The 12,623-nt window shown below is 33.3% G+C and overlaps 1 pseudogene; it reads right to left on the bottom strand.

Moving 5' to 3' along the window:
* Positions 1-209: 209 nt before the first annotated feature.
* LOC108990346 lies at positions 210-2,876 on the bottom strand (annotated as a pseudogene).
* Between the last annotated feature and the right edge of the window lie 9,747 nt (positions 2,877-12,623).

Genomic DNA, 12,623 nt, shown 5'->3' with positions numbered 1-12,623 from the left:
CATGGGACATTAATGGTATACCTTACACCAAGGCTAAACTAAAACCAACCCCATAACCCCATACCTACACATCATTTTTCTTTTCATTTTATTATTCCTACCTACCTTCACCCCTCTCTATCTTAATTACCTACTCACTTCTACAACATCACCCCCTACTACTATTACCATTATCAGCTAGCCTTCAAATTCATAACTTCCATGTCTCTCAAGCAAACTCAAGATGTGATCCAACACAGATTTTACACAAACTTATCAACTGCAACATCCATCCTATTTTAGTTACACATATTTTACACAAACTCATCATCACAAAATTATACATATTTTACACAAACTCTTCAACACAAAGTTACGCAGGTTTTACACAACCATAGCATCACAACATTACACAGATTTTACACAACCATATCATCACAAAATTACACAAGTTTTACACAATCATATCATCACCCTAACGATCATTTTCTTGGTCCAAAAGCATCTCAACGACTTGTCTCATGCTGGGTCGTGCATCTTTTTCTTCCTCTGCACATTGCAGAGCAACCCCAATCAGTGTTTCCATCTTTTGTACGTCATATTTGCCTTTCAACCTTGGGTCTATGATCTCTTCAAGCCAGGACTCAGTTAAAGCTGCCCTATTCTTCTTTTCCCTCACCCACGAAACAAGCCTTTTGTGCTGTGGCTGCTCTCCACTGTCTGTGTCATGGACACCCTTTGCTGCATCTTTTCCGGTCACCATCTCCAACACAACAATCCCATAGCTATAAACATCTACTTTAGAGGTGATGGGCAGATTGAATACCCACTCCGGAGCCATGTATCCGCGGGTTCCTCTCATCCTCGAGAAACTTGGATTGTCGGGTTCTCCTCTGCTTTGTAGTTTGGACAGGCCAAAATCAGCAACCTTTGGTTGATAATTAGAGTCTAGGAATATGTTTTCAGGTTTTACATCGCAGTGTAAAACCCACTCCAAGCACTCTTCATGCAAATAAGATAGGCCTTTTGCAGTGCCCAAAGCAATTTCAAACCTTTTCTTCCAGTCAAGTGAATTGGAAGAGAGGTTGTCTGCTAATGAGCCATTCTCCCTGTACTCGGACACCAAAAGCCGCTGCTTTCCCTCAGCACAGTAACCCCACATTTCTATTAAGTTCATGTGGTTAAGCCTACCAATGATGTTCACCTTCTGCTAGAAATACATCTTCTCCTTGGTTAGCTTCATAGAGTTGCTTGATTGCTGCAACTCGATTGTCCGCCAACACCCCTTTGTACACAATCCCTCCTGCACCTCTTCCAATCTCCTCAGTAAAACCCTTTGTGGCCTTCTTGAGCTCCGAATATGTAAATTTTCTGAATCCAGTGATGGCAAGAAGATAGCCTTGCTTGTCTGGACTAGAACTGTTGGGGGTTCTAATGAAGAGAAACCACACCAAAAAGATACTCACAATTTCTAGTCCACCTAATCCACATACAAACCAGAGCATGAATTTCCCGGTCCCGATTACCCGGCTTTTTAAGTATACTCTTTCCAGTAGCAGGGGACCTTCACTTGAACAATTTAAACCGATTTCTTCTGCAAGATTGGCATTCGAGAGGAGATTATTTTCCGGCACTCTCAGATAGAAGCTTCCTTCAAAAGAAGGCGATCGATATCCATTCATCAATTGAATCTTGGTGTAACATTTTGAAAAACCAAGAGCCTTATCAAAGGTGTATTGGAATGCTTTGCACTCAGCCAATTCCAAGCATAACTTCTTGCATTTATCGAGTGTATAATTATCAGGGTTGTTATTATAATCATGACCATAGAAATCAAGATGGGATAGCTGCAAAAAACCATTGTTTTTCCCGAAAGAGAGATCGAATTCGGGTTCACACCCTTGAGACCAATCGGTATGATCTATCATCTTATACCCTGGAAGGCACGAGCAATTTCTGCCAATACCAAGAACATAGTTGCAAATACTGTTAGCCCCACAAACACCATGAATTGTACAAGGTTCCTGAAAGGCCTGCCACGAAACAACCCACATCTCGCCCTCCTCGTCCAAACTGTACAATCGTAGATTACCATCGTAATCAAGTGTCAATCTTCTATGGAGCAATTGCCCATAGTCGGCTGAAGAAAACGTAAATTTATCAGAAGAACTAAACTTGCCGAAGGAATCGAGAATTGCGATTCTACTACTGTTGAACGCAAACCTTCCGCTTTGCACGCTCGAAAGCCATGGTGCTGGCATGTAACTACTGGAAACCTCTGCCCCTTCATAAATAAGGCAGAGGACGTTATGAATATCGAAAAGAAGCTTGTAGAAGCCAGAGGAATGGTTGGTCTGGCTTCTCGATGAGACAAGCTTTGTATTTCTAGTTAGTAATTGCTGGGGAAGCAAGGTATCTGTGGGAAAGTCGAAGCTTTCCCACAAACTTTTACCTCCCAAAGTTCGTAGAACAAGATTACCAGTATCGTAAAGAACTAATTCTAAAGACGAGATAGAAATAGTGTTTGTCTCCCAGACGGTGAACTTACCGGCGTCGGTTAAGATAAGATTACCAGTTCTGAGCAGGGAGAGCTTCGATTTCCTTCCGTTAACCGGTTGGTCTCGGTGTGCCATCCAGACAACGGTGCGGTACCGACTCCTTGAGGTTCGTGAGGCGAACCATATGGCAAAGCAATAAGCATTGTCACCGACGGAGTAAAATCCAGCGGAGAACACTCCATTCGGCGAAGTCAAAACATCTTCCGGTTTCTCGCTGGAGAGAGACAAACCTTCGCTCAAAATGCGATTTGTGGATTTTGCCGGAGCAAAAAATGCTGAGAAGAGGATGAAGGAGATCAGAGTGCCCATGAACTTCAGTTCAACCAGTTTTCCGATTTGTTTTCCCCACGCACTCGTTGAGTCGTAGGCGTTCAAATCTGGTTACTATATTTAAGAAAGGGCAGTTATACTTACAATCGTGAATTGCGTAACCGACGCGTAATCGTTTTGAAAAAAATGAATAAATATGGGACTCACATGAAAAAAATTAATTTTTTAATAATAGACCCCACTTTTTTTCAAAGCGATTACGCGGCGGTTACGCACTTCACGGTTGTATGTAGAATTACTCATTGGGCCACAGAAAATTCGGTACGGAATGTGTACCGAGCAGTATAATTTTTTTTTTCTTCAATTATTTTTTAAACTCTTTTAAATATTTTTAAAAATTAAAAATCATAAAATTATTAAAAGATATTTTCTTAACCATTAAATAAAAAAATATTAAAAAAAATTAATACAAAATATATGTTATATTTATTATATTTCATTTATGAACCTATCATCTAATGTCACTGCTACTTATCATTTTAATTTTCATCATACTTTAATCATCTCATAATGTGATATTAGATTATTAGAGATTATTTATTATATTTTATTTATAAACTTATCATCTAATGTCATATCATGAGATGATGAAAAAATGAATGATGAATATATTTACCCTAAAAAAAATGGATAATTCTATGCATCAGCCTACACTCTCCACACACAATGCATTTAAATTTTTTTTTTTTTTTTTAAACTCAATACACTAAGTGTATTGAGTGTGTGATAAATAGTAGGCTGATGCAAATATTTTTCCAAAAAAAATAGTTCTTCTCTCGCCAGTCGCCACAATAACGATGACTTGGCTTCAAGGTAGACAATAAAATTGATAAGAGCATTGGCAATGGCCAAGTCCAAAGTTCAGCTAGAATTCTAAATTTTGGCTATAGTATTAAACTTTAGCTAGATGAATTTACATTGGGCTAGCCATTTTAAAATCAAAATAATAATATAATATTTTATATTTTATATTTTTTTTACATTTTTTTTATATTTTGTAAATATACTTTATATATTAATTAATAATTTAATTTTCTTTTAAAATTATTTAAATGGTCAAGTCGGCTATTTTCAAAACCAAAACCACAATTAGTTTCAAAGACTGAACCAACACCAAATCAAGAACTTCTAGAAACTGAACCAATCAAAATAAAAACTAAACAATACAATGAAAAGTTACATGCATGCACACATTTCATTGGACTCGGCGAATGCATCCTAAATTATAAATCAGAGGGTATTAGCTTCCATCAAATAGAAAGGGGATAGACTTTACTTGATCAAAGAAAGACATCACAATATGTAGCAGTGAAACAATAACAGAGGTGGCCTTTTATAATAAAAAGGGAAGGGGTAACTCTCTACTTTTTTCTAATGTTCCACTTCCATTCAATGTTTGTTCATTGTCTTGGAAAGAGTTACTAATAATTATAATAACAACATGCTAATAAAGTTGTACTCTAGTATCAACAATGCCATCCAAGCATCATGGTCACTTGAATCTTCAAATTTTATGTTGCCCAAAGTTAGAGAAGCCTTCCAAAACTTCAAGCTACCTCCACTATTTGGCATATGTGAAGGAAAGTACATCTCAAGACCACTGTCGTCAATGAAGTCTTCATCATAGTCATCTTCAGAATCAAAGTTAGATGAATCTTCTGTCTGTGTTTCACCAATATCCTCACGAAGTCACCAATATATTTAGAGATTGTAAACAACTACAATTAACAGATGAGAAAACATTATCTAAGGAAATGCAGCAATGCTATGTTGGAAAAACTAATGTCCAATAATGCTCTGTCGCAATGCTCTATTTCTATAATTTTTCGATTACTTGAGGGAAGAACTAATGTCCAATAATGCTCTGTTGCAATGCTCTATTTCTATAATTTTTCGATTACTTGAGGGAAGAACTAATGTCCAATAATACACAAAAAAGCTACTAGACTTCCATAAAAATGCACAAACACGAAAACTCTCATTGAATAATTTAATTGAATTGAATTAAGAAGGGTATGCACAAACTTCATGAAAAAGTGAAATTGTTCAACCACCCTAACAAAATAAAATAAGGCAATCAAGCATCTTTCTTCATCATTATCCCTCCAGAACATTAACTATCAATCTTGTAATAGTAAGAGTGTGAAGAGAATCATCAAGAACCTAATGTTCTGTTGGAAAAGTAAACGAAGAAAATATACTTCAGCCATCTCTTTAGCCTCGGCCAAGCACCACCTTCTGAGATCACTTTTATTGTCGACAACTAAATATGAGCGTGAAAACAAGACAAATTCAAATAGAATAAAGCTTATACACACAAGAAGTTGTCAACAACCATTGGCTGTTAACAAATAGGTGTAAAAAATCACCCTCGTTCTCTCAGCCATTCACCCAAATATTAAATCTGCTTACATTGTTGGAGACTTGGAAGGAAATCATTCCCCAACAAATCAAAACTAGAATCGACATGAAATCAAAACCAGAATCAAGAAAGTCATAGAAATCGACAAGTCTCCAACAAACCAGAATGCATATAGAAAGAAAAGAAAAACCCATGGACTATGAGTAATCAAAGTTTTGCAGCCCAATATTTTTTTATTTTATTACGAGAAAGATAAGGCAAGGCCATCTAGCCCATCCCTTTACTAATTTGGATTTGGAAAGCACCACGAAACTTCACTATATTTTTGTGTTTTCTTGACAAACCAAGCAAGAGCAGTATTTCCAACAAAACGCATACAATCAAAACAAAACCTACAAATCAAAAGCACAAAACAAGAAGAAGGAACAGAAAGACGGGCAAAAAATGAAAAATAAATAAGAGAGAAGAGTGAGGAAGAGGGACTTACTATTTGGCCTGGAAGAAAATCAAGAAGAAGACGACCGAGAGAGAGAAGAGGGACGAACGAGGGAGAGAAAGAAGAGGGACGAACAAGGGAGAGAAGAGGGCGAGGAAGCGTGCGAGTATGAAGAGAGAGAAAAGAACGAGGGAAAAAGAGATGGGAGGTTGATGAAAATTATAAAATAATTTGATGGCCTGTGAACAATAACTCACCAATGTTGGCTAGTACCCTTAATTTACTGTAGTTCAAGTCTTGAGTTTTGAACTTTTAGCTAGTCTAATATAGATTTTTTTTCTTATATATATCTAAATTATAGACTTATATTGATATTTAGCTAGTCCATTATCAATATTCTAAGAATGCGATTGTTTGACACGTACTCCTAAATAGTAATTTACTAATTAATTATATTTACTGAAGTGTGTAAGTTCCATTATTATGTTTGAATAAAATGGTAAATAAGTGATTTATATTAAAAAAATTAATTTTTTAATAATAGACTCTATATTTTTTAAAAAGAATATACATAACAAGTGATATTTTGACATTAATTTTTAAAAAAATATATAATTATAAGGAGTAAAGTAGTAAAGCTGTTAGTCGTTAAATATTTTAAATTAAATGAGATAAGTTGAGATAAAAGGTGAAAGTTAAATAAAATATTATTAGAATATATTTTTTTTAATATTATTTATATTTAAGGATTGGAAAAAGTTGATTTATTTATTTTAATTTATATGAAAATTTTAAAAAAATAATAATTAAATAAATTAAAATGAAAATAATTATGAAAATAAATGAAGCGTAATTGGTCCCCACTACTTCCTCCTTCTGTAATGGCAGTGTAGTCCGGAAGATATGAAACAATAGCACTAGATATAAGTCATATAACCAATAAGGATGGAGCACTCGCTGGAAACAATAAATGCTGAGAAAGCAAGAACTGGCATGCACGTGCTTATAGTCACGTGCCCATTGGCTGAGCTGAACAGTTGCATACCTTTCTCGGAAGTTACTCTTTTCTTTCAAAAATTTTGACATTCTCACACAACACAATACATTATACATAATTTCTTATTAGAAAAATCTTCTTGCAAGTATATACACCAATTAAATTGCATACCGATATTAATATATAAGATATTTATTTAATGAAATAGTATGAATTAAAAATAAAAATATTTTTTGTGAAATAGATAATAATATTCTTTTCTCTTAAAATTTTTCTAATTTTATTTTTCTTTTTCATAAAAAAGAGAAGAGATATGTCAATGTTGGTACCCAATTTGGTATGCTAAACTATTTGTACCTAACAAGGGTCTTTTTTTTTATTATTTATTTTTATCTAATGTATAATATATGGATGATAATTAAAAAAACTCAATTAATTTAAGAAAAAAATTAATTTAGGAACTTAATTAACTACTTTTTTTTAATGTGAGTGTGTAAAACTTATACATCCTACAATTATATCCAATATTACTCAAACAATGAAAGAAACTCTCAACCACAGTATTGATGATGGTGTTGGGAGGCTTGTTAGCAGCTAGAGGACGAGCGTCTGACATGAAAAGTGCACAACTCTATAGGAGAAGACAAAGGAAGAAGTTGAGAGACTTGAGACTTGAGACTTTTGCCCATTTCAATGGTTTTAATGCTTTGGTACATGCTCAAAATTAGGATCATTAAATGGGATAAAGTCCAGACTTGGAACTTAAAGACCTCTTTGATACATTCCCACTCCTTTCGAACAGCGTCCATAGAAGTTTATGCTGAAATTTCTCTTCAATTCTCTTTCTTTTCCTTTTTTTTCTTTCCATGTGATTCGAATAGAAGAATGGATCTTAAGGGACTCAAAGTAGAAGAAATCTTTGCAAAAATAGAAAAGTGAGTTTCTTTTAGCTAGAATTTAGGTTAATTGTTGTTTTTAATTGAAATAACCATCCACTTGCTTCGTGGATCTTGGATCTTGGATCTCTAATATGGTAGTTATCTTCCTATATATCTTCCTTCGGTTCCTTTTGAAAGGGTACATACAAGATGATGTAGGATTTGAATCTTGATTAACAAAATAAATTGTATTCCCCATCTGTCAATTGTGACAGTTTTAGATAAAATATTTGTCAATTTTTATATTATCATATTCAAATAGGATTGTAAATGAACCAGTCTATTCAATAACACTCAGTACTTGTCCAGTTAAACTCGAATTAAATTCGACTCATGAAAAAAAAAAAAATCGCCCATAGAAGTAAATACTCGCTCAATTAGTAAATGACACATACCCGACAAAACTCAATTCGACTTGGCTAATGCTCATTAAGGTCCACTCATTTATGCTCAAATCATCTCATTAGCTCAATTTGATTAAACCTCATTCATATATTGCTAAATATATACATACACATGTGTATATATACATATATATGTATTAACTAATAATATAAGCATAACACTTTTAAAATTGAATATATAGTATATAACCTAATTATTTATGCCTATATATTGAATATACTTCATAACTATATTTTATAACTTGTACAATAATTAGTCGATAAGATTTAATAATTTCATATACTAATATGTGAGAACCACATATGAAATAAATATATGCTATCACATTATGTGTGTGTTTTAATAATTTATGTATGCATATAATATATTGTTATTATGGATAAATATCAACTAGATAGATATTAATTATTAATAAATTTTTAAAATCTTATAATTTAATAGAGGTTCTACTTATTAGTTGTACAAATTCAATATTAGATTTTTTATATTTATTTAATTTATTAATTATTAAATCTTATTAAAAAAATAAACAACTCGAGACAAGCTCTAAAACCGAAGATCGAGCTCGAGTTAGGAGTTTAGCTTACCAAATCAAACTCGAACAAAGATTAAATAAAAATCTCAAACTCGAATTTGTTTAATCGAGCGGAGTTTTGCAAACCAAAGATTGGCTCCGCTCAATTATGTCATTCTTTATAGCAATAAGAAGAACATATTATATGAAGGATGATGCCATCAATTCTAATTTATAAGTGCCAATCTATGGCTATATCTCTTTAAGATAGCAAAAGGAGGGAGGGATGGTGGATTCACTCATAACGGTTGTTTGGATATATACTTATTATCTTATAGTATTAAGAAATTTTTATGTACTATACTTTCATAATATTATGTAAAAAGCGACACTTTTATCATTATTGGATTATCTTTCATCTCGTAATTGTGGGATAAAAATAGAATGAGAGTGTAATTTATAGATTTCCATTTTTATTTATTTTTTATTTTCACTTTTCTAGTAGAAAATTATAAATATTGGACACTTGGGACTTGACTTATTAGTGGACCCATATGATATTAAGTTTGGCTGCGATTTCTATTTCAATCAAGATCAGGCTCATGCTATAATAGAGATCTCTTAAAACTCTAGGTGTGAGAAATATAGAAAAATAAATAGAGCTCCAAAACATTTATTTAGTATTGAATATTGTCCCATAAATTCACTCAAGTAGCTATAAATGTTATGAGATTTATTTAATTTGTCTCTCTTTCTCACTATTGACCCTAAAATTCCAGAAAAAAAAAAAAAAAAAAGATTCAAATCCTTCTCAGCCATCTTACTAGCCATAATAGCATTGAATTCAACATCATAGCTTTTGAATTATGGGCAGTTCACAAAATCTGAAATGCATGAGAAACCATATTATTATTATCTTGAAATTTGAAAAGTTGAATTTAGATTTAAAAATTTTGAATTGTTTATTATATTTTGTATGAGAATTTGAAAAGATTATAATGATGAAATAAGATTAGATAAAAATTTTGTCTCATCCTACTTGTTAAACCTGTCGTACAGGAAAAATTCTATTCTTAGGCCGGTTTTATGAGCACACGCCCCACACATCCTGATGTGGCAAACCCGGTCTAAGAGAAGTCTGGTCCAATTGTAGCAGCTCATTCCAGTGAATTGATTATGCCCTAGCATCCACACTCTCCCCCTCTGAGCCTCTCCCCACCTCCCATTGCCTTTGAGCAAACTGATTAGCTCTCTCCCATTAGTCCCCAATACCCCATGAACAGAATCGAAAGTGAGACCTTCTTCTTCGTGAGTCCAGAACATAATTCTTCCATCCCATCGATCCCCTCTCCCCCGTGCAATTCTCATTCGTTGAGCGAATTCACCCTTCTTCGATTTTCAGCTGTTGAGCGAATTCCCCCTTCTCTGTCATTCCTCCTGTGCGACTCCCCATCCTCCATCAATCTGATTTATTTGTTGTCGTTTGATATGTTCACCAATAGCAACCCTAGATCTATATTATAATAGCATTTATCGTGCGAATCCCCTCTCCCCCATGGATCTATATGTTTAGTTTGGATTTTTTTAGGATTTTATTCAAGTTGATCAATCAAGTTTTTATATCTATTCTTTGTTGTATCAATTGATCTTTCATCACTTCCCCTCTCAAGGTGGTACTTAGTTTAATTTGTTTTGTGTTCGACAGGGATGTAATCGAGTCGAGCCGAGCCGGATTTTAGCTTGCCAAGCTCGGCTTGACACAAAATACTCGAGCTCGAGCTTAGTTCAAGATTTTTTTTTTTTATTCGTTGTTCGAGCTCGACTCAATAAGCTAAACTCTCAATTCAAGCTCGTCCCACAAACGAGTTCGAGTCGAGCTGAGTTAGAGCTCGAGCTCAAACTGTTTATTTTTATTTTTTGAATAAGATTTAATAATTAATAAATTAAATAAAAAAATCTAATATTAAATTTATACAACTAACAAGTAAAACCTATATTGAATTATAAAATTTTAAAAAATTTATAAATAATTAATATCTAACTCGTTGATATTTATCTAAAATAATAATATATTATATGCGTACATATATTATTAATACATACACTTAATATGATAGCATATATCTATTTCATATATGATTCTCACATACTAGTATATGAAGTTATTAAATTTTATCGACTAATTATTATATAAATTATAAAATATACTAAGTATATTCACTACATAGACATAAGTAATTAGATTACATATTATATATTTAATTATAAAAGTGGTATGCTTATATTATTAATTACTACATATATATATGCATGTGTGTGACTGTATATACATAGGTGTATGTATATATTTATCAATATATGAATGAGTTTTAATCGAGTCAAGTTAACAAGTCGATTTGAGTATAAACGAGCAAGCCTTAGCCGAGTTTTGTCGGGTATGTGTTATTAACAATTCGAGCAGATATCTGATTTTACGAACGAGCTTTTTTTTTACGAGTCGAGTTCGATTCGAGTTTAACCTAGTGAGTGCCGAGCTGGCTATTGAACAGACTGGTTCATTCATAGCCCTAGTGTTCAATGCTCTAATTACTAGCTTCTTGCTTTATTGTGTTATTCGAAATATTGCTCTTCTTCTGTTTGTCGAAAGTCTTCAATTAAAATAACACATTCTTTCAAACTTTCTCTGTCCAAGACTTGATGTAGCCTTGGCCCTTCTTTTTTATTTCTTCATTCACAAGCTCATGTTCTAGAGTGTATATTGCCCTCGACAATAGCTTTCTAAGCATGTGATTTCTCTTAACACCGATTCAATCATTTTATTCCTGGTTTAGAAATTTCTGATGGATTCAATATTTTGCTTCTTAGTTTAGGGCCTTTTCCTAGAGTTTTAGCATTGTTCTACTATTGTTTTGGCAGCTCCAAGTTATTTCCAGCATGATTGCAGTATTGTTTGGCCTTGTCCAACATTTTTTTTTTTTTGGTGTTTCCTGGTATTTCAACGATACTAATTTTCCAGTGACTGTAACACCAATTTGGTGTTGAATTAACATCTATTGGCTTGGTGTTATTATTTCTATGTTTTTTTGCCTTCCCTAACTAAGAATCTATGGACTTCAAGAAATCAATATTTCGTTTATGGACAATATAATGCAAGTTCTGTGGCATGTACAAATCAAAATGTTCCAGCTTGAGGGAAAGAATTAGAAGTACTATTTCACCCATGTAATTATGTTATATTAAAACTATTTTAGTTTGTTGGCTAATTAGTTTTGGCTCTTTTATAATAGAGCTCATTCTGATTTTTCAGTGGCTTTTCTTTACCTCAGCTCCAATTTTGACAGAGATGCTACCCAAAATTAAGTTTTGGGAAATGATAATATTTCTCGATTTTTTTTTATTTATTTTTAAATCACCAAACTTGTTAGGCACTTACATGACAAAATATTAAATTATATACAACCTTTAATAAACGATTACTATTGAAATTAAGTGCTTGGGATGCTTGCTTACATTTTTATTTTTTAGCTAACTCATTACAATTGCTTGAAGTCACAATTAACCTTATGCATGCAGACTCATCCTGAAAGGGACCCCACAAAAGAAAGATGGATGATATCAGTCACAATAGTTAAATTTGTGCCCATGGCATACGTCGCAAAGTCAAAAATGAAATTGTTAAGGCCTGCTCAAGACTATCTCTTCAATGTGATCACAAACTCAATTGGCCTTGCAGCAGCAATTTTAGCTATCAAAATCTTCTGGTGGGTCGATCCTGTTAGTGCTTTGTATTGTATTAATAGAAAAATTGTAAATGAATCCTTTGGGCTCTATGAATATCTTGTAAATGTGTGCTTTGTAAGATTTGAGTATGGCTGTGGATGTTAAATTATTTGATTTGGGATAATGGTATTCTACGTGTTCATGTGCTTGGTTTAGTTTTTGTGAGAATGGTATTGCTTGGATGAATGGATATTAGTTGCTTGCAAATGGAAATTGAGTTTATATCAGTTGCTTGGAAATGGAAAATTGAGTAGGGGATTCACAAACGGAAAAACTGAGTTGGACAGTAGAATTAGGGGGCATACTATCATTTTCTAAAGCCAA

The sequence above is a fragment of the Juglans regia genome, chromosome 15, assembly GCF_001411555.2.
Source record: "Juglans regia cultivar Chandler chromosome 15, Walnut 2.0, whole genome shotgun sequence".
NCBI classification, from domain to species: Eukaryota; Viridiplantae; Streptophyta; class Magnoliopsida; order Fagales; family Juglandaceae; genus Juglans; species Juglans regia.
This window is presented reverse-complemented; position numbering and strand designations above follow the sequence as displayed.